This window comes from Pan troglodytes, chromosome 2 (genome assembly GCF_028858775.2).
Source record: "Pan troglodytes isolate AG18354 chromosome 2, NHGRI_mPanTro3-v2.0_pri, whole genome shotgun sequence".
NCBI classification, from domain to species: Eukaryota; Metazoa; Chordata; class Mammalia; order Primates; family Hominidae; genus Pan; species Pan troglodytes.
Window position 1 is genome coordinate 22,941,324 of NC_086015.1, and position 24,654 is coordinate 22,965,977.

A 24,654-nucleotide genomic window follows, 5' to 3' on the forward strand; every position below is an offset into this window, starting at 1 on the left:
TTCAAATTGATTGTATAATTTTTACTCTATCATCAAAGTATAAGAATTATGGTTGCTCCATATCACTGACAATATTTAGTGTTGGTCTTTTTTTATTTTAACCATTCTGCTAAATACGGAGTAGTATCTCTTTAGGATTTAACGGCATTTTCCAGCTAACTAATGATGTTGGATCCTTTTTCATTTACTTATTGGTCATATATACTTATTTCTTTGTGAATTCTCTGTTCGGATCTGTTTTCATTGAATTGTCTTTTTCTTACTCAATTATAGGATACAAGTTTCTTTGTCTTTTGCCAGATATAATCTTAGGTTATAAAGATATCTTAGATTTTCTTTCAAAAGGTTTTAAGTTTAGCTTTAAAAATAGGTCTATGATTCACCTCAAATTAATTTTTGCATATTGCATGAAGGACAGGTCAAAGTTCATTTTTTTCTATGTGGTATCCACGTAGAAATCCTTCAGTGCCATTATCAAAAGTTAATTGACTGCACAATTTTGGGTGTATTTCTGAACTCTATGCTTTATCATTTTATAAATATTGCACTGTTTTTATATTGTAGCTTCACAGTAAGTCTTGAAGTCAGGTACTGTTAGCTCTCTTCCTATGTGTATTATTTTCCTTTTTCAAGATTGTTTTGACTATTCTAGATCACTTGTACTTTGAGAGAAATTTTAGAATCCACTTATCAATTTTTAAAATAAAAAGCATATTGCAATTATGATTGGGCTTATGTTGAAACTGTATATCAACTTGGGAAGAGTTGACATCTTGATAATATTGAGTCTGCCAGTCCATGAACATGGTCTATCATCCCATTTACTTGGGACTTTAACAGTTTCTCTCATTAATATTTTGTGGATTCTGTACAGAGATTTTGTTTGCATTAATTTATACTAAATATTTTACATGTTTGGAAGCAGTGGAAATAGAACTTTCAAATTTTCATTTTAACGTTTTATATTGAGACCTTGCTAAATTGCTGTGTAGTCTAGTGGATATTTATATATCTTTTAAGATTTACTACACAATCATGTCATCTGCAAATACTGACAGTTTAAATTCTTTTTTTTTTTTTTTTTTTTTTTGAGACTGTGTCTCACTCTGTTGCCCAGACTGGAGTGCAGTGGTGCGATCTTGGCTCACTGCAACCTCTGTCTCCTGGGTTCAAGTGATTCTCCTGCCTCAGCTTTCTGAGTAGCTGGGACCACAGGTGCACACCACCATGCCCAGCTAATTTTTGTATTTTTAGTAGAGATGGGGTTTCATCATACTCTCTAATTTTTATGGCTTTCTCTTGCATTATTGTACTTTCTTAAACTTCTCATTTAATGTAGAGTAGAAATAGTGAGAGAACATCTTTGCCTTGATCATTGTCTTAGAAGGAAAATAAACTACTGAAGAGAAAATGTGAATCTCCTTATAAAATTTTATGCAATCCTTGTACAGTATTCATGCTAGTCATCTCTGTACTGTTCCAATATTAGTATATGTGCTGCCAAAGCAAGTACATATTTTCTCTGAAAATCTGTGACTTTCTTAAAATCAGAATTCATGATTTAGTTATCTTTCTAGTCTATGCACCTAGCATAACGCCCCAAACATGCAAGAACTGCAATAAGTGTTTTTTAAACAAATGAATAACAAACAATTTCTTGAAAGATTATTTTGAAGAAATAACCTAATAATATCCTAGGACCCTATTTTCCAGAGGATGTTCTATGTAATACTAATTCTAAGAGATGATATCATGTATTAATGTACTTTTTTATTGACAAATAAATTTGAGAGATTCTGGATCTAAAAAGGAAAAAGATTTACCTACATAACAGAGTAGACAATTCATATTTACACTCATTTGTAAAAATTTTCCTAATATTGCTAGCTATGTACCTAAATTCCTTTATGATCCCCATTTCTACCGATGGTTGGAAAGTAATGTAAACTTTCCAGTTACAGGTAACTCAATATTTTCCAGTTTAAAATCTCCTCATTTAGTGAGTGTTCACTCAGTTTAACTTCTCCAGGTGATACTCACCATTTCCTTTTCCAAATGGTGCCTGGAATTGTGCAAATGTCTTCTGGGGCTTACTCTTAGTGAACTCCGATTGAAGTGTAGCTTGTCTCACCTTACTCTGGGCAATGGCCTTTTTTCCTACTGTTTCTGCTGTTCAAGTGACTATAACAGATATACCTTATTACTTGTTGTCACAGAAAAATCAAGTCTCAAGGTATCTATCCTTATAGTTATGGGTTGAATTATATCCCCTCAAAATTCATGTGACAAAGGCCTAATTCCTAGTAACTCAGAATGTGATCTTATTTTGAAATAAGGCCATTGCTGATATAAGTAGTTGAGAGGTTATTAAGATAGATCCCAATCCAATGTGACTATGTCCTTACAAAAAGGTAGAAGTTTGGAGAAAGACATGCAAACCAGGACTATGCCATGTGAGGATAAAGGCAGAGTTGGGGGTGATGCTTCTACAAGCCAAAGAACAGCAAATATTTCCAGCAAACCACCAGAAGCTAGAAGAGAGACATGGAACAGATTCTTCACAGTCTTCAGAAGAAAACAATCCTGGTGACATCTTGATCTTGGACTTCCAGCCTCCAGAACTGTGAAACAATAAATTTCTGTTGCTGAAGCTGCTCAGTTTGCAGTATTTTGTTACAGCAGCTTCAGTAAACTAATATATATTCATCCTTTCTTCTGGATGTTATGTTTGTACTTGGTTTTCACTGACTTTCTAAATCTTCTGATTTTCAGCTGTAACTTCTACTTCTTGCTTAGATTGCCCACTCCACTGTATCTCATATGTGATCACTTTGCAATTTGCTATATTGACCCATGGAAGACCAACTGTTTTTACTTCTTAGGTATTTCCAGTTACCCCAGTGAGAGCATGAAAGAAATTTTGAATCCCTTCCACATCACAGAGCTGTCAAGGGATATTCCATTGGCAAAATTTCCTGCTGTTTCTCTACCTAACTATGTCTATAATATTTTCCATTCCACTATAACCATCTCATATTAGCACAAGAAAGAATCTTGGAAGTCAGTCTTAGTTCGGAGTTACAACTGGGAAGGAAAATACATGCACCTTAGGGGTTCAACTTCCCTTTCAACTTCCCTGGAGTTTTCCTCTCCCCTCTCCTGTGCCCCTTGGATTACAGTTAATGGAGGTGAGTTGACTGGATTCCTGAAAAATCCAGGCTGCTTTTTTACACTATGCTTAATCCTTCCAAATGCTCTTCTTCCTCTCATGGGTGGTATCTTCTTTCCTTTTTCTGATTGGCATTCCCCATATAAGATTGCTTTCTAATTTTCCTCTCAACATTATTTTTTGGTAAAACTTAGTGATCTATGATTCCACCAAGCCTGATTTTTGATAAGCAGAAGGTCTTCAACAATTAGAAATCCATCTCTCCCACTAAAGCTAGAATATCAATAATTTTTCTAGCCTTCATATTCATAGTCCTCTTTGGGAAGTTGAATGCTGAATACTGACTCTTTCTCTCCAAATTCCTGTTATAAACATCCTAATTATCTCTAAGGCATTAGGTGCCTCAGATTAAACAAGGTGAGGATCATCAGTAATGTGGAAAAGAAACACACATTAATGTCTTCATATTACCCAGGACTTCTCAAAGCTTTTCATGTGCTAAAAGGTGTTATGACTCTACAAACATGGAGGATATGGTATATATAGCACTTTACAACTTATTTGAACACAGATCCTTTATCATCAGAGAACATCTGGCTAGACTAATATCCCATTAGAAATGAACCGATGAGCAAAATGATGTGTTGCAAAACAGGAAAAACTGGAAGCAGGGTAATGAATTAAGAGGATACAACATTTGTCCAAAAGAATAGTGACGAAGACCTGAACTGGAGAAATGGCAGTGATCATGAGATTCAATAAGGATTTGGATTTGTTATTTAGTATTTATAAACTATGTAATATTATCAGAACACTTGACTTACTTAATGAAATTGGATTCTAGATGTTTCCATCTAGCAATGTTTGTAATTTGTTGAATTTCAAGAAGACAACTGGTTGAAATCAGAGGCACATGTATTTTAAATACATGTTTATAAAACAGATGTGGAAGGAAGACATATTTCTTTTGGGCTGGCACTTAAGGAAAATTTTCTTAAGGCATCCAATTACATTTTATTCTGACTCTCTCTTAGTTCATGAAATGTATTAGAAAGTTCCCCTTGGTTTCTCAAGGTCTTTGAAAACAGACTTACCAATGTGATGAGAAAACCTGAAAAAATTCCCCAAATTGCTAGTCAGTAAAATTTTAGATCCAAAGCAATTTTAGTGTTCTACGCATTCATTTTTTTAATTCTTTTTTTTTATTGCTTACATATTTCTTTTTTTTATATATACTTTAAGTTTTAGGGTACATGTGCACATTGTGCAGGTTAGTTACATATGTATACATGTGCCATGCTGGTGCACTGCACCCACTAACTCGTCATCTAGCATTAGGTATACCTCACAATGCAATCCCTCCCCCCTCCCCCACCCCACAACAGTCCCCAGAGTGTGATATTCCCCTTCCTGTGTCCATGTGATCTCATTGTTCAATTCCCACCTATGAGTGAGAATATGCGGTGTTTGGTTTTTTGTTCTTGTGATAGTTTACTGAGAATGATGATTTCCAATTTCATCCATGTCCCTACAAAGGACATGAACTCATCATTTTTTATGGCTGCATGGTATTCCATGGTGTATATGTGCCACATTTTCTTAATCCAGTCTATCATTGTTGGACATTTGGGTTGGTTCCAAGTCTTTGCTATTGTGAATAATGCTGCAATAAACATACGTGTGCATGTGTCTTTATAGCAGCATGATTTATAGTCCTTTGGGTATATACCCAGTAATGGGATGGCTGGGTCAAATGGTATTTCTAGTTCTAGATCCCTGAGGAATCGCCACACTGACTTCCACAATGGTTGAACTAGTTTACAGTCCCACCAACAGTGTAAAAGTGTTCCTATTTCTCCACATCCTCTCCAACACCTGTTGTTTTATGACTTTTTAATGATTGCCATTCTAACTGGTGTGAGATGGTATCTCATTGTGGTTTTGATTTGCATTTCTCTGATGGCCAGTGATAATGACCATTTTTTCATGTGTTTTTTGGCTGCATAAATGTCTTCTTTTCAGAGGTGTCTGTTCATGTCCTTTCCCCACTTTCTGATGGGGTTGTTTGTTTTTTTCTTGTAAATTTGTTTGACTTCATTGTAGATTCTGGATATTAGCCCTTTGTCAGATGAGTAGGTTGCAAAAATTTTCTCCCATTTTGTAGGTTGCCTGTTCACTCTGATGGTAGTTTCTTTTGCTGTGCAGAAGCTCTTTAGTTTAATTAGATCCCGTTTGTCAATTTTGGCTTTTCTTGCCATCGCATTTGGTGTTTTAGACATGAAGTCCTTGCCCATGCCTATGTCCTGAATGGTAATGCCTAGGTTTTCTTCTAGGGTTTTTATGGTTTTAGGTCTAACGTTTAAGTCTTTAATCCATCTTGAATTGATTTTTGTATAACGTGTAAGGAAGGGATCCAGTTTCAGCTTTCTACATATGGCTAGCCAGTTTCCCCAGCACCATTTATTAAATAGGGAATCCTTTCTCCATAGCTTGTTTTTCTCAGGTTTGTCAAAGATCAGATAGTTGTAGATACGCGGCGTGATTTCTGAGGGCTCTGTTCTGTTCCATTGATCTATATCTCTGTTTTGGTACCAGTACCATGCTGTTTTGGTTACTGTAGCCTTGTAATATAGTTTGAAGTCAGGTAGTGTGATGCCTCCAGCTTTGTTCTTTTGGCTTAGGATTGACTTGGCAATGCAGGCTCTTTTTTGGTTCCATATGAACTTTAAAGCAGTTTTTTCCAATTCTGTGAAGAAAGGCATTGGTAGCTTGATGGGGATGGCATTGAATCTATAAATTACCTTGCGCAGTATGGCCATTTTCACAATATTGATTCTTCCTACCCATGAGCATGGAATGTTCTTCCATTTGTTTGTATCCTCTTTTATTTCCTTGAGCAGTGGTTTGTAGTTCTCCTTGAAGAGGTCCTTCACATCCCTTGTAAGTTGGATTCCTAGGTATTTTATTCTCTTTGAAGCAATTGTGAATGGGAGTTCACTCATGATTTGGCTCTCTGTTTGTCTGCTTTTGGTGTATAAGAATGCTTGTGATTTTTGTACATTGATTTTGTATCCTGAGACTTTGCTGAAGTTGCTTACCAGCTTAAGGAGATTTTGGGCTGAGACAATGGGGTTTTCTAGATATACAATCATGTCATCTGCAAACAGGGACAATTTGACTTCCTCTTTTCCTAATTGAATACCCTGTATTTCCTTCTCCTGCCTAATTGCCCTGGCCAGAACTTCCAACACTATGTTGAATAGGAGTGGTGAGAGAGGGCATCCCTGTCTTGTGCCAGTTTTCAAAGGGAATGCTTCCAGTTTTTGCCCATTCAGTATGATATTGGCTGTGGGTTTGTCATAGATAGCTCTTATTATTTTGAAATACGTCCCATCAATACCTAATTTATTGAGAGCTTTTAGCATGAAAGGTTGTTGAATTTTGTCAAAGGCTTTTTCTGCATCTATTGAGATAATCATGTGGTTTTTGTCTTTGGTTCTGTTTATATGCTGGATTACATTTATTGATTTGTGTATATTGAACCAGCCTTGCATCCCAGGGATGAAGCCCACTTGATCATGGTGGATAAGCTTTTTGATGTGCTGCTGGATTGGTTTTGCCAGTATTTTATTGAGGATTTTTGCATCAATGTTCATCAAGGATATTGGTCTAAAATTCTCTTTTTTTTGTTGTGTCTCTGCCCAGCTGTGGTATCAGAATGATGCTGGCCTCATAAAATGAGTTAGGGAGGATTCCCTCTTTTTCTATTGATTGGAATAGTTTCAGAAGGAATGGTACCAGTTCCTCCTTGTACCTCTGGTAGAATTTGGCTGTGAATCCGTCTGGTCCTGGACTCTTTTTGGTTGGTAAGCTATTGATTATTGCCACAATTTCAGATCCTGTTATTGGTCTATTCAGAGATTCAACTTCTTCCTGGTTTAGTCTTGGGAGAGTGTATGTGTTGAGGAATTTATCCATTTCTTCTAGATTTTCTAGTTTATTTGCGTAGAGGTGTTTGTAGTATTCTCTGATGGTAGTTTGCATTTCTGTGGGATTGTTGATGATATCCCCTTTATCATTTTTTATTGCATCTATTTGATTCTTCTCTCTTTTTTTCTTTATTAGTCTTGCTAGCAGTCTATCAATTTTGTTGATCCTTCAAAAAACCAGCTCCTGGATTCATTAATTTTTTGAAGGGTTTTTTGTGTCTCTATTTCCTTCAGTTCTGCTCTGATTTTAGTTATTTCTTGCCTTCTGCTAGCTTTTGAATGTGTTTGCTCTTGTTTTTCTAGTTCTTTTAATTGTGATGTTACAGTGTCAATTTTGGATCTTTCCTGCTTTCTCTTGTGGGCATTTAGTGCTATAAATTTCCCTCTACACACTGCTTTGAATGCGTCCCAGAGATTCTGGTATGTTGTGTCTTTGTTCTCATTGGTTTCAAAGAACATCTTTATTTCTGCCTTCATTTCGTTATGTACCCAGTAGTCATTGAGGAGCAGGTTGTTCAGTTTCCATGTAGTTGAGCGGTTTTGAGTGAGTTTCTTAATCCTGAGTTCTAGTTTGATTGCACTGTGGTCTGAGAGATAGTTTGTTATAATTTCTGTTCTTTTACATTTGCTGAGGAGAGCTTTACTTCCAAGTATGTGGTCAATTTTGGAATAGGTGTGGTGTGGTGCTGAAAAAAATGTATATTCTGTTGATTTGGGGTGGAGAGTTCTGTAGATGTCTATCAGGTCTGCTTGGTGCAGAGCTGAGTTCAATTCCTGGGTATCCTTGTTGACTTTCTGTCTCGTTGATCTGTCTAATGTTGACAGTGGGGTGTTAAAGTCTCCCATTATTAATGTGTGGGAGTCTAAGTCTCTTTGTAGGTCACTCACGACTTGCTTTATGAATCTGGGTGCTCCTGTATTGGGTGCATATATATTTAGGATAGTTAGTTCTTCTTGTTGAATTGATCCCTTTACCATTATGTAATGGCCTTCTTTGTCTCTTTTGATCTTTGTTGGTTTAAAGTCTGTTTTATCAGAGACTAGGATTGCAACCCCTGCCTTTTTTTGTTTTCCATTTGCTTGGTAGATCTTCCTCCATCCTTTTATTTTGAGCCTATGTGTGTCTCTGCACATGAGATGGGTTTCCTGAATACAGCACACTAATGGGTCTTGACTCTTTATCCAATTTGCCAGTCTGTGTCTTTTAATTGGAGCATTTAGTCCATTTACATTTAAAGTTAATATTGTTATGTGGGAATTTGATCCTGTCATTATGATGTTAGCTGGTTATGTTGCTCGTTAGTTGATGCAGTTTCTTCCTAGTCTTGATGATCTTTACATTTTGGCATGATTTTGCAGCGGCTGGTACCGGTTGTTCCTTTCCATGTTTAGTGCTTCCTTCAGGAGCTCTTTTAGGGCAGGCCTGGTGGTGACAAAATCTCTCAGCATTTGCTTGTTTGTAAAGTATTTTATTTCTCCTTCACTTATGAAGCTTAGTTTGGCTGGATATGAAATTCTGTGTTGAAAATTCTTTCCTTTAAGAATGTTTAATATTGGCCCCCACTCTCTTCTGGCTTGTAGAGTTTCTGCCAAGAGATCCGCTGTTAGTCTGATGGGCTTCCCTTTGAGGGTAACCCGACCTTTCTGTCTGGCTGCCCTTAACATTTTTTCCTTCATTCCAACTTTGGTGAATCTGACAATTATGTGTCTTGGAGTTGCTCTTCTCAAGGAGTATCTTTGTGGCGTTGTCTGTATTTCCTGAATCTGAACGTTGGCCTGCCTTGCTAGATCGGGGAAGTTCTCCTGGATAATATCCTGCAGAGTGTTTTCCAACTTGGTTCCATTCTCCCCGTCACTTTCAGGTACACCAATCAGACGTAGATTTGGTCTTTTCACATAGTCCCGTATTTCTTGGAGGCTTTGTTCATTTCTTTTTATTCATTTTTCTCTAAACTTCCCTTCTCGCTTCATTTCATTCATTTCATCTTCCATTGCTGATACCCTTTCTTCCAGTTGATTACATTGCCTCCTGAGGCTTCTGCATTCTTCACGTAGTTCTCGAGCCTTGGTTTTCAGCTCCATCAGCTCCTTTAAGCACTTCTCTGTATTGGTTATTCTAGTTATACATTCTTCTAAATTTTTTTCAAAGTTTTCAACTTCTTTGCCTTTGGTTTGAATGTCCTCCTGTAGCTCAGAGTAATTTGATCATCTGAAGTCTTCTTCTCTCAGCTCGTGAAAGTCATTCTCCATCCAGCTTTGTTCCGTTGCTGGTGAGGAACTGCGTTCCTTTGGAGGAGGAGAGGCGCTCTGCGTTTTAGAGTTTCCAGTTTTTCTGTTCTGTTTTTTCCCCATCTTTGTGGTTTTATCTACTTTTGGTCTTTGATGATGGTGATGTACAGATGGGTTTTCGGTGTGGATGTCCTTTCTGTTTGTTAGTTTTCCTTCTAACAGACAGGACCCTCAGCTGCAGGTCTGTTGGAATACCCTGCCATGTGAGGTGTCAGTGTGCCCCTGCTGGGGGGTGCCTCCCAGTTAGGCTGCTCGGGGGTCAGGGGTCAGGGACCCACTTGAGGAGGCAGTCTGCCAGTTCTCAGATCTCCAGCTGCGTGCTGGGAGAACCACTGCTCTCTTCAAAGCTGTCAGACAGGGACATTTAAGTCTGCAGAGGTTACTGCTGTCTTTTTGTTTGTCTGTGCCCTGCCCCCAGAGGTGGAGCCTACAGAGGCAGGCAGGCCTCCTTGAGCTGTGGTGGGCTCCGCCCAGTTAGAGCTTCCCGGCTGCTTTGTTTACCTAATCAAGCCTGGGCAATGGCGGGCGCCCCTCCCCCAGCCTCGCTGCCGCCTTGCAGTTTGATCTCAGACTGCTGTGCTAGCAATCAGCGAGACTCCGTGGGCGTAGGACCCTCCGAGCCAGGTGCGGGATAAAATCTCGTGGTGCGCCATTTTTTAAGACCGTCGGAAAAGCGCAGTACTCGGGTGGGAGTCACTCGATTTGCCAGGTACGTCCGTCACCCCTTTCTTTGACTCGGAAAGGGAACTCCCTGACCCCTTGCGCTTCCCAAGTGAGGCAGTGCCTCTCCCTGCTTCGGCTCGTGCACGGTGCGCGCACCCACTGACCTGCGCCCACTATCTGGCACTCCCTAGTGAGATGAACCCGGTACCTCAGATGGAAATGCAGAAATCACCCGTCTTCTGTGTCGCTCACGCTGGGAGCTGTAGACCGGAGCTGTTCCTATTCGGCCATCTTGGCTCCTCTCTCAGCATTCATTTTTTTAAGTTGTATTTTATAGACCTGATCTTGCTCTGTCTCCCGGGCTGGAAAGCAGTGGCAGCATCATGGCTCACTGCAGCCTTGACCTCCCAGGCTCAAGCAATTCTCTCACCTCAGCCTCCTGAGTAGCAGGGATCACAGGCATGCACCTCTACACTTGGCTAATTTTTTTCCTTTCTTGTAAAGACAGGGTTTCACTATGTTGCCCAAGTTGGTCTTGAACTCCTAGGCTCAAGCAATCCTCCCATCTCAGCCTTCCACAATGCTAGGATTACAAGTGAGAGTCACTGCACCTGGCCTACCAAATATTTTTAAATAACATATTGGAATATCTTTCATGGGCCTCCAGTGATTTATACTTTTCACTAAGACTAGAATATTGTGTTTATTATAATGTAATTTAAGCACAAGAGGAAAAAAAAGACAAATTTAGTTATAAAATTAAATTAGTTCATATTAAATATGGCTAGAAGATTATATCTATTTAGGCCTATTAGAATAGAACTGAATCATCAAAATAGAACTGGTGATTTTTAACTAAAAACAGTATTGCAGTTCTTCCTTTTAGCAATAAAGGTAACAATTAGATAGAGATTACTAATAAGATCTGTTTCACAAAAATAGCTTATTTTTCTATGGTGTTACTATAGTAATAAAAATTTTAAGAAAGAAAAAAATAACAAAGGAAGTAATAATTTGGAGAGTGGGGCAGATTGCTGAAAAAAATGAACATGACTATTTTCATCTCTTCCTTTTACTCATGCCCCTTTGCACTGCCACTTGCAGTATCTTGAATCAAAAGGTAGGCTTTGCTTTTCACCCGTTATATATGGTCTGAACTTGTAACTTGCTCTGACCAATGAAATGCAGTGGAAGTGCCATTGTGGCAGTTGTAAACCTAGGTTTCATGTGCCCTTGGCAATTCTATTCTCTGCAGAAACTCTTTGAAGCCTCCACGTGGACAAGTCTAAGCTAGTCTGCTGGATGATGAAAAACCACATGGAGACCACATGTGCCATCCCAGTTGAAGCCATCTTAGATCAGCCAGCCCTACTAATTGAGTGTAGTTACATGGGTGAGGCCAGCTGAAACCAGAATTGCCCAGCAAAGCCTAGCCCAAATTACCAACCTGTAGAATTGTGAGATAAATAGATGTTTGTTGTTTTAAGCAACTAAAGCATTCCAAAACTGTTGTTTTGGAATGGCTGGTTATTCAGCAACTAATTTGGTGCTTCAGATTATTTCTGTGCTTAACTATTTTAATCACCTCTCAGTAATCTTCCTCTTTTAATAGCTTCTAATTGCCCACACAGTAAAGTCTCCATAACTTTAATCAGATTTTCAAGGCCTTTCATGATTTCTCCACAAGATAAATTTGAAGTTGAAGTTTCTGCTACTTTTCTCCATTCACCCTTGAATGATTTTGCCAAAATGAATTATCAATAGTCCTTGACTACGAAACACTATCAATTGAAAAGTCTATCATTTGTTTAATACACATTTTATTTCACATCCTTACAGATGGTAAGTTTCTTTTGAAATCGGTTCTAAGATAAATCACGTTTTTATAGACAGTAAAGTCTAGAAATATAATGTGACTGAGAAATAAGAAAGCAGAGTCCTTATTATTTTCTACATCTTAAGTTCTCTGCTGCCTGTCCCTGTCTAGAACCATTCCCTCTGTTTTGTATGCTCCAGGTCTACAAATTCTGCTTATATATATCTACATATCCTGCTTATCTAAAAATCTACACAAATATCTTCCCACTTAGAAATCATTGAGGACCTTTGACTTCATTGAGCTAAATGTAATCACTCCTACATGAACTTTCCTCTCAAATGATTAGAACTACTCACAGGCATTTTCCAATTTTATTGGCAACTTTTCCTTTGCTATTAGACTGTATGCAGGTTGAGGGCAATACAGCACTTATTGAATATTTCACACTCTCTTTTTGCCACTCCAATGCAAAGTTCTAAGTACAGTGTCTATTCCACCTTGCTCAATATATATTTGTTCACCAAATAAGTCAAAAAAAGTACACATTTAACAAACCTCAAGGTTTCTGACTCTTCATATTCGTTTTGTCACTAATTAACCATGAGACCTTAGGCAATTTACTTAATCTCTTGGGGCTGACACCTCAAATTACGTAAGAGACAGGATAGTAGATGTGTGAATATTCTATGTAAACTGGGAGATCAGTTTGGTGTTTTAGCATTGTTTCCTGTTCTGAAAAATGAGGCAGTTGAACTTGATCTAGTTTTTAAAAGCCACCTGTAAGTAGCATTCCACAATGATAATATTGCCAGTTGTTGCTTTTTCTTAAGTGTGTTGGCTCAAAGTGTGAGATGACTTTTAAAAACGAAGTACAGAACTTGCTTCCTAAAAGCTTATCTTGGTAGCTGATGCACTAGTGAACGTTCCTACTATGATTATTATTCCAGACAACTTTGCACCATGCGGACAGGTCAAATGAGACCAGAAGTATTATGAACCAATGCTAATCAGGACTGTTTCCTGCACTCTGAGACCAAAGGGGCCATTCTCACAAAGAAAGAGGTAGGTATTATTACAGCAATATAAATCACCCAAGAGTTTGGTTCAAAACTTTTTTGATTAACTAAAACTTTTATTAATAAAAGTAGATTAAAGACATATTAAGAGTTCAATATTTTAAAGAATCACCCTTAGGAAATAGGCATATAGTGATTGGTGTTGGATGTAATGATATACCATAATTAATGTGAGCACTACAGAGTCTTGAGCCCCACATCTCTGCACTGTGATGAATTTTCCAGTTCAATACTATTCATTTCAGTTAACTTTGACTCAATTTACATTTGTATCAATTCAAGGTAGCATTTGATATTGTGGAAAGAGGGTTGGCTGTTAGAATTCATGAACTTCCATATTAACTACTACTTGTGTGATGTTTAGCAACTCACCTATTGTCTCTAAACCTTAGTTTCCTCATCTGCAAAATGGGAATATTATTACCTACCTCATATTTGATATAACGTCCCTAGCACAATGATTATATTGTCTTCCTCCCACTCCTTCAATTCATGCCAGTTCAATTTTACTTAATTTAACAAACATCAACAATTTTTCAACTATATTGCTGGAACACAACAATGCATATGTTGCATCATTGCAAATACGGGCTTCTGGGAAGCCTCTGTAATTGAAAAGTTTTTCCTTGGGAAAATATGTATTATTTGATTATGTAAGGAATCAGTTATTGTCATGTTTTATTTATATCTAATCCAGTGAGTTTATTAATGTCTAAATCAGTGGGAAGATCACAAAGGTAAGCTTGATATTTTCTCCAAAAATTTGGTGTCTACACCCTATTTTTCTATAAAATAAACACATTTTCTTAAATTTTAGGAAGACAGTAGTCTTCTATAACCAGGTCAGTGGACATGGCCTTACTGAAAGGCATAAGTGAAGCTAAGCATTGCAATGAATAAGCTGCCCCTGACTCCTCTTGTGCCCCACTTTCTGCTCAGCCCTATTACTTTCCCAGCCACTGCTGTAATAACCAGTTCCACATGAGCTTTTCCACTCAAAACTCAAAATACACGCAACCCAGAAATGTGAACGAATTAGGAGGCCAATAGATAAATTATTTCCTTTTCTATCTCCCAGACAGATGGGTCGAAGATGTATTTTATAAGGCTTTCCAGAAAATCTCATGTGATGAACATCAGTCACATAGCAGGGGTCAACTCGATCATGCATCCTTGTCTTAGTTTTTTCTCCTTTCCTGTTTCACTCTACCTATCCCTCATTCCTGTTTCCTCATATCACTTTAGGGAGAACTTCAGCTAAGACTGAGCACAATGGGGCAATTTTTAAGGCTTAACTCCTCCCCATTCCATAGCTCTTAGCATGGTAAACTGGTAAGGGTGGTCAAGTTTGTATAAGGGATCAACGAGATTCTAGGAAAGAAAAGATTAAAATGTCCTTCTCTTTGGGGTTAAAGATTATTAGAATGACTCTGATTTATTAAGATTGTCCCAAGTGAGGCTGATCAGCAGCAGAAGACACTCAGGGCCCTTAATGTGAAATTTGTTATGAGTGTAAGGGTGGATTTCAGTTGTTGCCGTAGACCAGGGTTGAGCACAGTGTGAGGATCAGGCTGGAACTGCCACCTAACCTGGACTTTGTGAATGCACTTGGGGCAGGTTACCTGTGCATGTGAGTACTACACAGGCAGCTGTAAAAATGAAAGCCCAGTCCTCAGGCAGTATAAGCCATTACAGATAAGGGTAACCCTGAGGGGAGGTGCTTCTGTTTTCTGCTTTCCCTGTAAGCTGCTGTGCTGAGCAGCAATGTCAGAACTAATGCATGTGGTCATCAGTGGATGAGCAGGATTACATAAGGCCTTTGCTGTGTGTAAAACAAGATTCTGCAGTTTCTTCCTGTCAGAGACTTTTGAAACCAGGGCTGGGGCCTAAGAACAGAACAAATGTGGCAATGATAATGTCAGTGGCTGCTGCTTGGATGGAAGCATCCTTACCCTGAGGGGAGTGGGCCTGGAATACAGATGAGTCAGTGCCTCAGAGCACTGGAACTAGTTGGCTAAGGCGGGATTGAACCAGGAAGAAGAGAGATAGGTTTGTGGTAGTCAATCAAGATAGAAGCTGGACTTGCAAAATGAGTCTTTCAGGCTTTATGTAAGGGTAGCAGACAATTAGGAGGCACTATCCTATGAATATCTCATGACCCAAGTTCTATGGATTCTTCCAAGTCTCATTGAAAAACAAACAAAAATCTTGGCATGCTTCTGATCCTTCTGGTGACTCAAAGGTGGGAAAATGAAGCTATCAAGGCAAGAGATTATGACAGTTAAGATTTCTTGACTCTTAGCTATTGTGGCTCTACGGGTTTTGTTTTTTTGTTTTTTGGGTTTTTTTTTGTTTTTTTGTTTTTTTGACACGGAGTCTTGCTCTGTCGCCCAGGCTGGAGTGCAGTGGCGCGAGCTCGGCTCACTGCAAGCTTCGCCTCCCGGGTTCACGCCATTCTCCTGCCTCAGCCTCCTGAGTAGCTGGGACTACAGGCGCGCCCGTCATCACACCCGGCTAATTTTTTGTATTTTTAGTAGAGACGGGGTTTCACCGTGTTAGCCAGGATGGTCTCAATCTCCTGACCTTGTGATCCGCCTGCCTCGGCCTCCCAAAGCGCTGGGATTACAGGCGTGAGCCACCACGCCCAGCCCGGCTCTATTTTTTTTTTAAATTTAGCTGAACTGCAATTACAATTCCCAGAATCTCCTTCCTTTTATGGTTCCAAGCTACCAATTGGCCATAAGAAAATTCTGCATGGGGCTAAAAGGCAGTAATAAAACAATGGTCATGTTTATGCTTGAAGGGTTGGTGCAGAGTCAGGATTGGTTGTAGCTCATGCACCTTATCACAGGTATTCTGGCTTGCCTGGTTGGTGTGAGGCAGTAGTCGAGCACTGTTCTTCCAACTCTGGCCAGGTCTCATCCTTCACCTTCTGTGAACCCTGGGCCAGGATTCTGTTTATCTCCATAAGAGGATTGGCTTCTCCAGCAGATCACTCTCATTAACCAAGCAGGAAGCATGGAATTGAGTCCCAGATCTCCTCAGAGGTTCCAGCTGGTCCTGCTCTTCCTATTTAACAGCGACTTTTCTTTTTTTGCACAGCAAGTCCTGCTGATATCAGGCCCAGAACTAGATGCAAACACAATAGCCCCACATCTACTGTTTCACCAGCTCCCACAATATTAAATGGTAAAATCTCTATGAGAAGCCCCATATTTTCAGTCACTCCTGGAACATTCACTTCTCTGATCAATTCCTGCCTGATGCCATGGACAAAAAAAAAAGGTTTCGATTTCACAACTTTGGGCAAGAGGCATTTCAGCCTGCTTTGGCCTGATTGTACTTGTGCTGCTATATGGGGGTATGGGTGTGGACAGGTGGGGTTAAGGTAAGAATGGTGATTCATGAGGGGAAGATTCTCCAAGGGGTGTCCCTTGTGTGAATACAGCAACATTACTAAAATAATATAAAAACACTCTACAGGGAAATGAGAAGTGAGGAAGGTAAAGGGAGCAGACTGGGGACAAATTGGAGAGTCTACCTCTTTAAGAGGAGGCAGCAAATCTGAAACCCACTGTTACTAGGTGAGAAGAATGACATTCAGATTGCTGGATCTGATTTCATAAAAGGTTGGAAATTGAAGTTCTTATACAAAATTTCCCATTTTTTTAATTGATTTTATTTAATTTTTAATTGTTATGGGTACACAGTAGGTGTATATATTTATGGGATACATGTTTTGATAAAGGCATGCAATGGAGTAATCACATCATATGGGGTACATCTTTTGATAAAGGCATCCAATAATAATCACATCAGGGTAAATAAGGTATCTTTCACTTCAGGAATTTATCATTTTTTTGTGTTAGAAACATTCCATTTCCACTCTTTTAGTTATTTTAAATGTACAATAAATTATTGTTGACTGTAGTCACCCTGTTGTGCTATCGAATACTAGGTCTTATTCATTCCTTCTACTATATTTTTGCACCTATTAATCATCAGAAAATCCTCCAAGTCCCCCGTTACCCTTCCAAGCCTCTGGTAGCCATCATTCTACTCTCTATCTCCAAGAGTTCAATTGTTTTAATTTTTAGCTCCCACATATGAGAACATGCAAAATTTGTTTTTCTGTGCCTGGCTTATTTTGCTTAACATAATGTCCTCCAGTTCCATCCATGTTTTTGCAAATGATAGGATTTCATTATTTCTTATGGCCAAATAATATTATATTGTGCATATATATCATGTTTTCTTTATTAATTCATCTGTTGATGGACACTTAGGTTGATTTCAAATCTTTCTATTGTGAATAATGCTGCAATAAACATAGGAGTGCAGATATTTTTTGATATAATAATTTCCTTTCTTTGGGATATATACCTAGCACTGAGATTGCTATGTTATATGATAGTTTTCTTTTTTTATAATTTTTTGAGGAAACTCAATACTGTTCTCCATAGTAGCTGTATTAATGTATGTTCCCACCGACAGTGTGTGAGTATTCTCCTTTTTCCATATTCTTGCCATGATTCCTCAGTCTGTCTTTTTGATACAAGCCATTTTAACAGGAATAAGATGATAACACATTTCAGTTTTGATTTGCATTTCTCTGATGATTAATAATGCTAGCATGTTTTTATATACCTGTTAACCATTTGTATGTCTTCTTTTGAGAAATGTCTATTTGGGCCTTTTGCCCATTTTTAATTAGATTATTAGATTTTTTTCCTATTGAGTTATTTAAGCTCCTTGTAGAGTCTTGTTATTAATTTCTTGCCAAATGGTTAGCTTGCAAATGTTTTCTCCTATTCTGGGGATTGCCTCTTCACTTTGTTGATTGTTTCCTTTGCTGTGCAGAAGCTTTTTAGCTTGCTGTGATCCTATTTGTCAATTTTTGCTTTGGTTGCCTGGGCTTGTGAACCATTACTCATGAAACCTTTGCCTACTCCAATGCCCTGGAGAGTTTCCCCAATGTTTTCTTTTAGTAGTTTCATAGTTTTAGCTCTTAGACTTAAATCTTTAATCCATTTTGATTAGATTTTTATATATAGTGAGAGAGAGGGGTCTATTCATTCTTCCATGTATGGATATCCAGTTTTCCTAGTACTATTTATTGAAGAGACTGTCCCTTCCCCAGTGTATGTTCTTGGAACCTTTGTCAAAAATGAGTTCGCTGTAGGTAAGTGTATTTATTTCTGGGTTCTCCATTCTGTTCCTTTGATCTATGTGTCTGTTTTTATGATATTACCATGCTGTTTTGGTTACTACAACTCTGTAATATAATTTAAAATCAGGTAATGTGATTCCTCCAGCTTTGTTCTTTTTGCTCAGGACAGCATTGGCTATTCTGGGCCTTTTGTGGTACCATATAAATATTAGGATGTTTTTTGTCTTTCTATGAAGAATGTTATTGGTATTCTGACAGGGATTGCATTGAATCTGTAGATTGCCTTGTGTAGAATAGACAGTATAACAATATTGATTTTTCCATTTCATGAACATGGAATATTTTTCCATTTCTCTGTGTCCTCTTCAATTTCTTGCATCAGTGTTTTATAGTTTTCACTGTGGAGATCTTTCCTGTTTTGGTTAAGTTTATACCTTGAAATTTTATTTTATTTCTAGCTATTTTTAATGGGGTTACTGTCTTAGTTTTTTTTTTTCAGATTATTTGCTTTTGGCATATAGAAAAGTTACTGATTTTTATGTGTTCATTTTGTATCCTGCAATTTTACCCAATTTGTTTATCAGTTCTAATAGTTTTCTGATGGAGTCTTTAGGTTTTTCCAAGTATAAGATCATATTATCTGCAAACAAAGATAACTTGACTTCTTTTATTCCAATTTGGTTGTGCTTTATATCTTCTCTTGTCTAGCTGATCTAGCTAAGACTTCCAGTACTATGTTGAATAACAGCAGTTAAAGTGTGCATCCTTGTCATATTCCAGATCTTAGAGGAAAGACTTCATGTATTCCACATTTGATACTAGCTTTGGGTCAGTTATGCATGTCTTTTATTGTGTTGGGGTATGTTCCCTCTAGAGCCGTCTTTTTGAAGGTTTTTATCCTGAAGAGATGTTGAATTTTATTGAATGCTTTTTCAGCACTGATTGAAATTATCATATGTTTTTTGTCCTTCATTCTGTTCATATGATGTATCGTACTGATTGAGTCACATATGTTGTAACATTCTTGCAGCCCTGGCATAAATCTTACTTTGTTGTGATGAATGATTCTTTTATTGTGTTGTTTAATTTGGTTTGCTAGTATTTTGTTCAGAATGTTTGCATTAATGTTCATCAGCGATATTGGCATATAGTTTCTTTCTTGTTGTGTCTTTGTCTGGTTTTGTTATCAGGGTAATACTGCCCTCATAGAATAGGTTTGGAAGTGTTCCCCCCTCCTCTATTTTTTGCAATAGTTTGGGTAGGGTTGATATTGGCTCTTCTTTAAATTATTGGTAAAATTCAGTAGTGAAACCATTGGGATCCAGAATTTTCTTTGATGTGAGACTTTTTATTATAGCATTCATCTCATTACTTGTCATTGGTGTATTTAGGTTTTGAATTTCTTCATGATTCAATCTTGGTAGGTTTTATGTATCTAGGGATTTATTTATTTATTCTAAGTTTTTCAATTTATTGGGATATAGCTGCTCATAGTTGTTGCTTCTAATGATCCTTTGAATTTCTGCAGTATCAGTTGTAATGTCTCATTTTTCATCTCTGATTTTGTTTCTTTCTTTTGCTCTTCATTTGAATAAAAGTTGCCTTGCAAAAACTTGGCTTTTCATGTTTTTCATCTTTCATATTTTTGTTACAATTTTAGCTATTTGTTCTCTGATATTTATTACTTCTTTTATTTGCTAATGTTCAGTTTGGATTGCTCTTGCTTTCTAGTTCTTTAAGATGCATCATTAGGTTGTTTATTTGAGGTTTTTCTACTTTTTTAATGCAGGTACTTACTGCTATAAACTTTCCTTTTAGCAATGCTTTTGCTGTATCCCATGGGTTTTAGTATGCTGTGTTTCCATTTTCATTTGTTTAAAGAAATTTGCTTTATAATTTCTTTATTGACTCACTCCTCATTCAGAAGCATACAGTTTATTTATATATGCTTGTATAGTTTTCAAAGTTCCTCTTCTTGTTGATTTATACTTTTATTCAACTGTGGTCAGACAAATTACTTAATAAGATTTCAATTTTTTTTAGTTTTTAAAGTCTTTTTCTGTGACTTAACATATGGTCTATTCTCAAGAATGATCCATGTGCTGTGAAGAATTTGTATTTTGCAACCATTGGATGAAATGTTCTCCAAATATCTATTAGGTCCATGTGGTCTATAGTGCAGATTAAGTTTAGTTTTTCTTTGCTGATTTTCTATATGTCCAATGCTGACAGTGGGGTGTTTAGTTCTCCAGCTATTATTGTATTGAGGTCTAACTCTCTTTAGCTCTAATAAAATTTGCTTTATATATCTTGGTGCTCCGGTGTTGTATACATATATATTTAAAATTGTTATTTCCTCTTGCTGAATTGACCCCTTAATCATTATGCAATTACCTTGTCTCTTTTTACAGTATTTATATTAAAATATATTTTATCTAATGTAAGTATAGCTACTCCAGCTTTTTATATTTTTGGTTTTCATTTGCATGTTATATCTTTTTAATTCCTTTATTTTTAGTCTGTGTGTCTTCAGAGGTGAAGTGAGTTTCTTGTAGGCAGCATATATTTGGGTCTTTTTTTTTCAATCCATTGAGCCATTTTATGTCCCTTGATTAGAGAATTCAGTTCATTTACATTCAGTGTTCTTACTGATAGGTAGGAATTTACTACTTTCATTTTGTTATTTGTTGTCTAGTTGTTTTATGGCCTTCGTTCCTTCCTGCCTTCCTTCCTGTCTTCCTTTGTGGAAAAGTGATTTTTCTCTGGTGGTATGTTTTAATTTCCTGCTTTTCATATTTTGTATATTTACTTTTTATTTATTTATTTACTTATTTATTTATTTAGGGCCACCACAATGCTTGCAAATTATATCTTATAAGCCACTATTTTAAACTGATGACAATTTAACTCTGATTCTAAGAGAAAAAACAAGCAAAGAGAAAACTAACAAAAACTGTGTAATTCAACTTCATCACCCTACTATTTAACTTCTTGTTTCTATTTGTCATTTTTACTATTTTTGAAAAAGCTTTTGTAGTTATTATTTTTTTTTTTTTTTTTGAGACAGGGTCTCACTCTGTTGCCCGGGCTGGAGTGTGGTAGCATGATCTCAGCTCACCGCAACCTCCGCCTCACAGGTGCAAGTGATTCTCCTGCCTCAGCCTCCTGAGTAGCTGGGATTACAGGTGCACTCCACCATGCCCAGCTAATCTTTGTATTTTTAGTAGAGACAGGGTTTCACCATGTTGGCCAGCCTTGTCTCAAACTCCTGACCTCAAGCAATCTGCCTACCTTGGCCTCCCAAGGTGCTGGGATTACAGGCATGAGACACTGTGCCTGGCCTAGTTATTATTCTTGATAGGCTGGTCTTTTAGTCTTCATACTCAAGATATAAGTAATTTACACACCACAATTGCAATGTTAGTGTATTCTGTGTTTGTCTGTGCACTTACTGTTATCAGTGAGTTTTGTGCCCACAGATAATTTCTTATTGCTTGATAACACCCTTTTCTTTCAGATTGAAGAACTTTCTTTAGCATTTCCTGTGAGACAGGTCTGTGTTGATGAAATTCCTCAGCTTTTGTTTGTCTCAGAAAGTGTTTATTTCTGCTTCCTGTTTGAAGGATGTGTTGGATATATTATTGGATATAATATCCTAAGACAAGATTTTTTTCCTTCTGCACTTTGCATATGTCATGCCGCTCTCTCCTTGCCTGTAAGGTTGCCACTGAAAAGTTTGCTGCCAGACATTGGAGCTCCTTTGTATGTTATTTGTTTCTTTTCTGTTGATGCTTTAGTGTCCTTATCCTTGACCTTAGGGAATTTGATTATTAATTATCTTATTTAGGTTACATGTGCTTGATGTTCTATGGCTTTCTTGTACTTAAATATTGATATCTCTCTCTGGATTTGAAAAGTTCTGTGTTATTATTTCTGAATAAACTTCCTACCCCAGTCTCTCTTTCTATTTCCTCTTTAAAGCCAATATCTCTTAGATTTGTCCTTTCGAGGCTATTTTCTAGATCTTGTAAGTGTGTTCCATTCTTTTTTCTTTTTTCTTCTCTGACAGTATTTTCAAGTAGGCTGTCTTCTGTCTTCAGCCTCGGTATTTATTCTCCTTGATTAGATCTGCTGTTGAGAGACTCTAATGCATTTTTCAGTTTGTCAATTGAATGTTTAAGTTCCAGAGTTTCTGCTTGACTTTTTAAAAATTTCAATTTTGAGTTTTGCCCTCCCCCTCCTGAGTGTTAGTGTGCCCAGGAACATAATTACGACTCAAGACATCCTTTCCTTGGGATTTTGAAAGTATCCAGTATTACAGATAAGAAGATGAGAAGTCTTTCTGGTCACCAAATTAAGATGGCCAAATAGGAACAGCTCCGATCTACAGCTCCCAGCGTGAGCGACGCAGAAGACGGGTGATTTCTGCATTTCCATCTGAGGTACTGGGTTCATCTCACTAGGGAGTGCCAGACAGTGGGCGCAGGTCAGTGGGTGCAGCGCACCTTGCGCGAGCCGAAGCGGGGTGAGGCATTGCGTCACTCGGGAAGCACAAGGGGTCAGGGAGTTCCCTTTCCTAGTCAAAGAAAGGAGTGAAAGTCAGCACCTGGAAAATCGGGTCACTCCCACCTGAGTACTGAGCTTTTCCGATGGGCTTAAAAAACGGTGCACCACGAGATTATATCCTGCACCTGGCTCGGAGGATCCTACACACACGGAGTCTCGCTGATTGCTAGCACAGCAGTCTGAGATCAAACTGCAAGGAGGCAGCGAGGCTGGGGGAGGTGCGCCCGCCATTGCCCAGGCTTGCTTAGGTAAACAAAGCAGCCAGGAAGCTCGAACTGGGTGGAGCCCACCACAGCTCAAGGAGGCCTGCCTGCCTCTGTAGGCTCCACCTCTGGGGGCAGGGCACAGACAAACAAAAAGACAGCAGTAACCTCTGTAAGCTTAAATGTCCCTGTCTGACAGCTTTGAAGAGAGCAGTGGTTCTCCCAGCACGCAGCTGGAGATCTGAGAATGGGCAGACTGCCTCCTCAAGTGGGTCCCTGACCTCTGACCCCTGAGCAGCCTAACTGGGAGGCACCCCCCAGTAGGGGCAGAATGACACTTCACACGGCCAGTTACTCCTCTGAGACACAACTTCCAGAGGAACGATCAGACAGCAGCATTCGCGGTTCACGAAAAACCGCTGTTCTACACACACAGCTGCTGATACCCAGGCAAAGAGAGTCTGGAGTGGACCTCTAGCAAACTCCAACAGACCTGCCACTGAGGGTCCTGTCTGTTAGAAGGAAAACTAACAAACAGAAAGGACATCCACACCAAAAACCCATCTGTACATCACCATCACCAAAGACCAAAAGTAGATAAAACTACAAAGATGGGGAAAAAACAGCAGAAAAACTGGAAACTCTAAAAAGCAGAGCACCTCTCCTCCTCCAAAGGAATGCAGTTCCTCACCAGCAATGGAACAAAGCTGGACAGAGAATGACTTTGATGAGTTGAGAGAAGAAGGCTTCAGACGATCAAACTACGAGCCACAGGAGGAAATTGAAACCAAAGGCAAAGAAGTTAAAAACTTTGAAAAAAATTTAGACGAATGTATAACTAGAATAACCAATACAGAGAAGTGCTTAAAGGAGCTGATGGAGCTGAAAGCCAAGGCTCGAGAACTACGTGAAGAATGCAGAAGCCTCAGGAGGTGATGCAATCAACTGGAAGAAAGGGTATCAGCGATGGAAGATGAAATGAATGAAGTGAAGTGAGAAGGGAAGTTTAGAGAAAAATGAATAAAAAGAAATGAACAAAGCCTCCAAGAAATACGGGACTATGTGAAAAGACCAAATCTACGTCTGATTGGTGTACCTGAAAGTGACGGGGAGAATGGAACCAAGTTGGAAAACACTCTGCAGGATATTATCCAGGAGAACTTCCCCGATCTAGCAAGGCAGGCCAACGTTCAGATTCAGGAAATGCAGAGAACGCCACAAAGATACTCCTCGAGAAGAGCAACTCCAAGACACATAATTGTCAGATTCATCAAAGTTGAAATGAAGGAAAAAATGTTAAGGGCAGCCAGAGAGAAAGGTCAGGTTACCCTCAAAGGGAAGCCCATCAGACTAAACAGCGGATCTCTTGGCAGAAACTCTACAAGCCAGAAGAGAGTGGGGGCCAATATTAAACATTCTTAAAGGAAAGAATTTTCAACCCAGAATTTCATATCCAGCCAAATTAAGCTTCATAAGTGAAGGAGAGATAAAATACTTCACAAACAAGCAAATGCTGAGAGATTTTGTCACCACCAGGCCTGCCCTAAAAGAGCTCCTGAAGGAAGCACTAAACATGGAAAGGAACAACCGGTACCAGCCGCTGCAAAATCATGCCAAAATGTAAAGACCATCGAGACTAGGAAGAAACTACATCAACTAACGAGCAAAATAACCAGCTAACATCATAATGACAGGATCAAGTTCACACAT

At 38.4% G+C, this 24,654-nt stretch overlaps 1 long non-coding RNA gene and 1 other non-coding gene across 6 annotated transcripts in view; one reads left to right on the forward strand and one right to left on the reverse strand.

Moving 5' to 3' along the window:
- Positions 1-1,406: 1,406 nt before the first annotated feature.
- On the reverse strand, positions 1,407-1,513 carry LOC112208768 (U6 spliceosomal RNA). The gene has a single exon (XR_002943341.1). It is a non-coding gene; the product is annotated as a U6 spliceosomal RNA (small nuclear RNA).
- An 8,450-nt stretch (positions 1,514-9,963) lies between these two features.
- The window catches only part of LOC134809543 (uncharacterized), a 163,203-nt gene continuing 148,512 nt past the window's right edge, over positions 9,964-24,654 (forward strand). For 4 of the 5 annotated variants that reach the window (XR_010155512.1, XR_010155514.1, XR_010155511.1 and 1 more), the window contains exon 1: positions 12,735-12,991. This is a non-coding gene — a long non-coding RNA (uncharacterized LOC134809543). Of the gene's footprint in view, positions 10,157-12,734; positions 12,992-24,654 lie in introns of those variants that run through there. The other variant, XR_010155515.1, reaches the window with a different exon arrangement.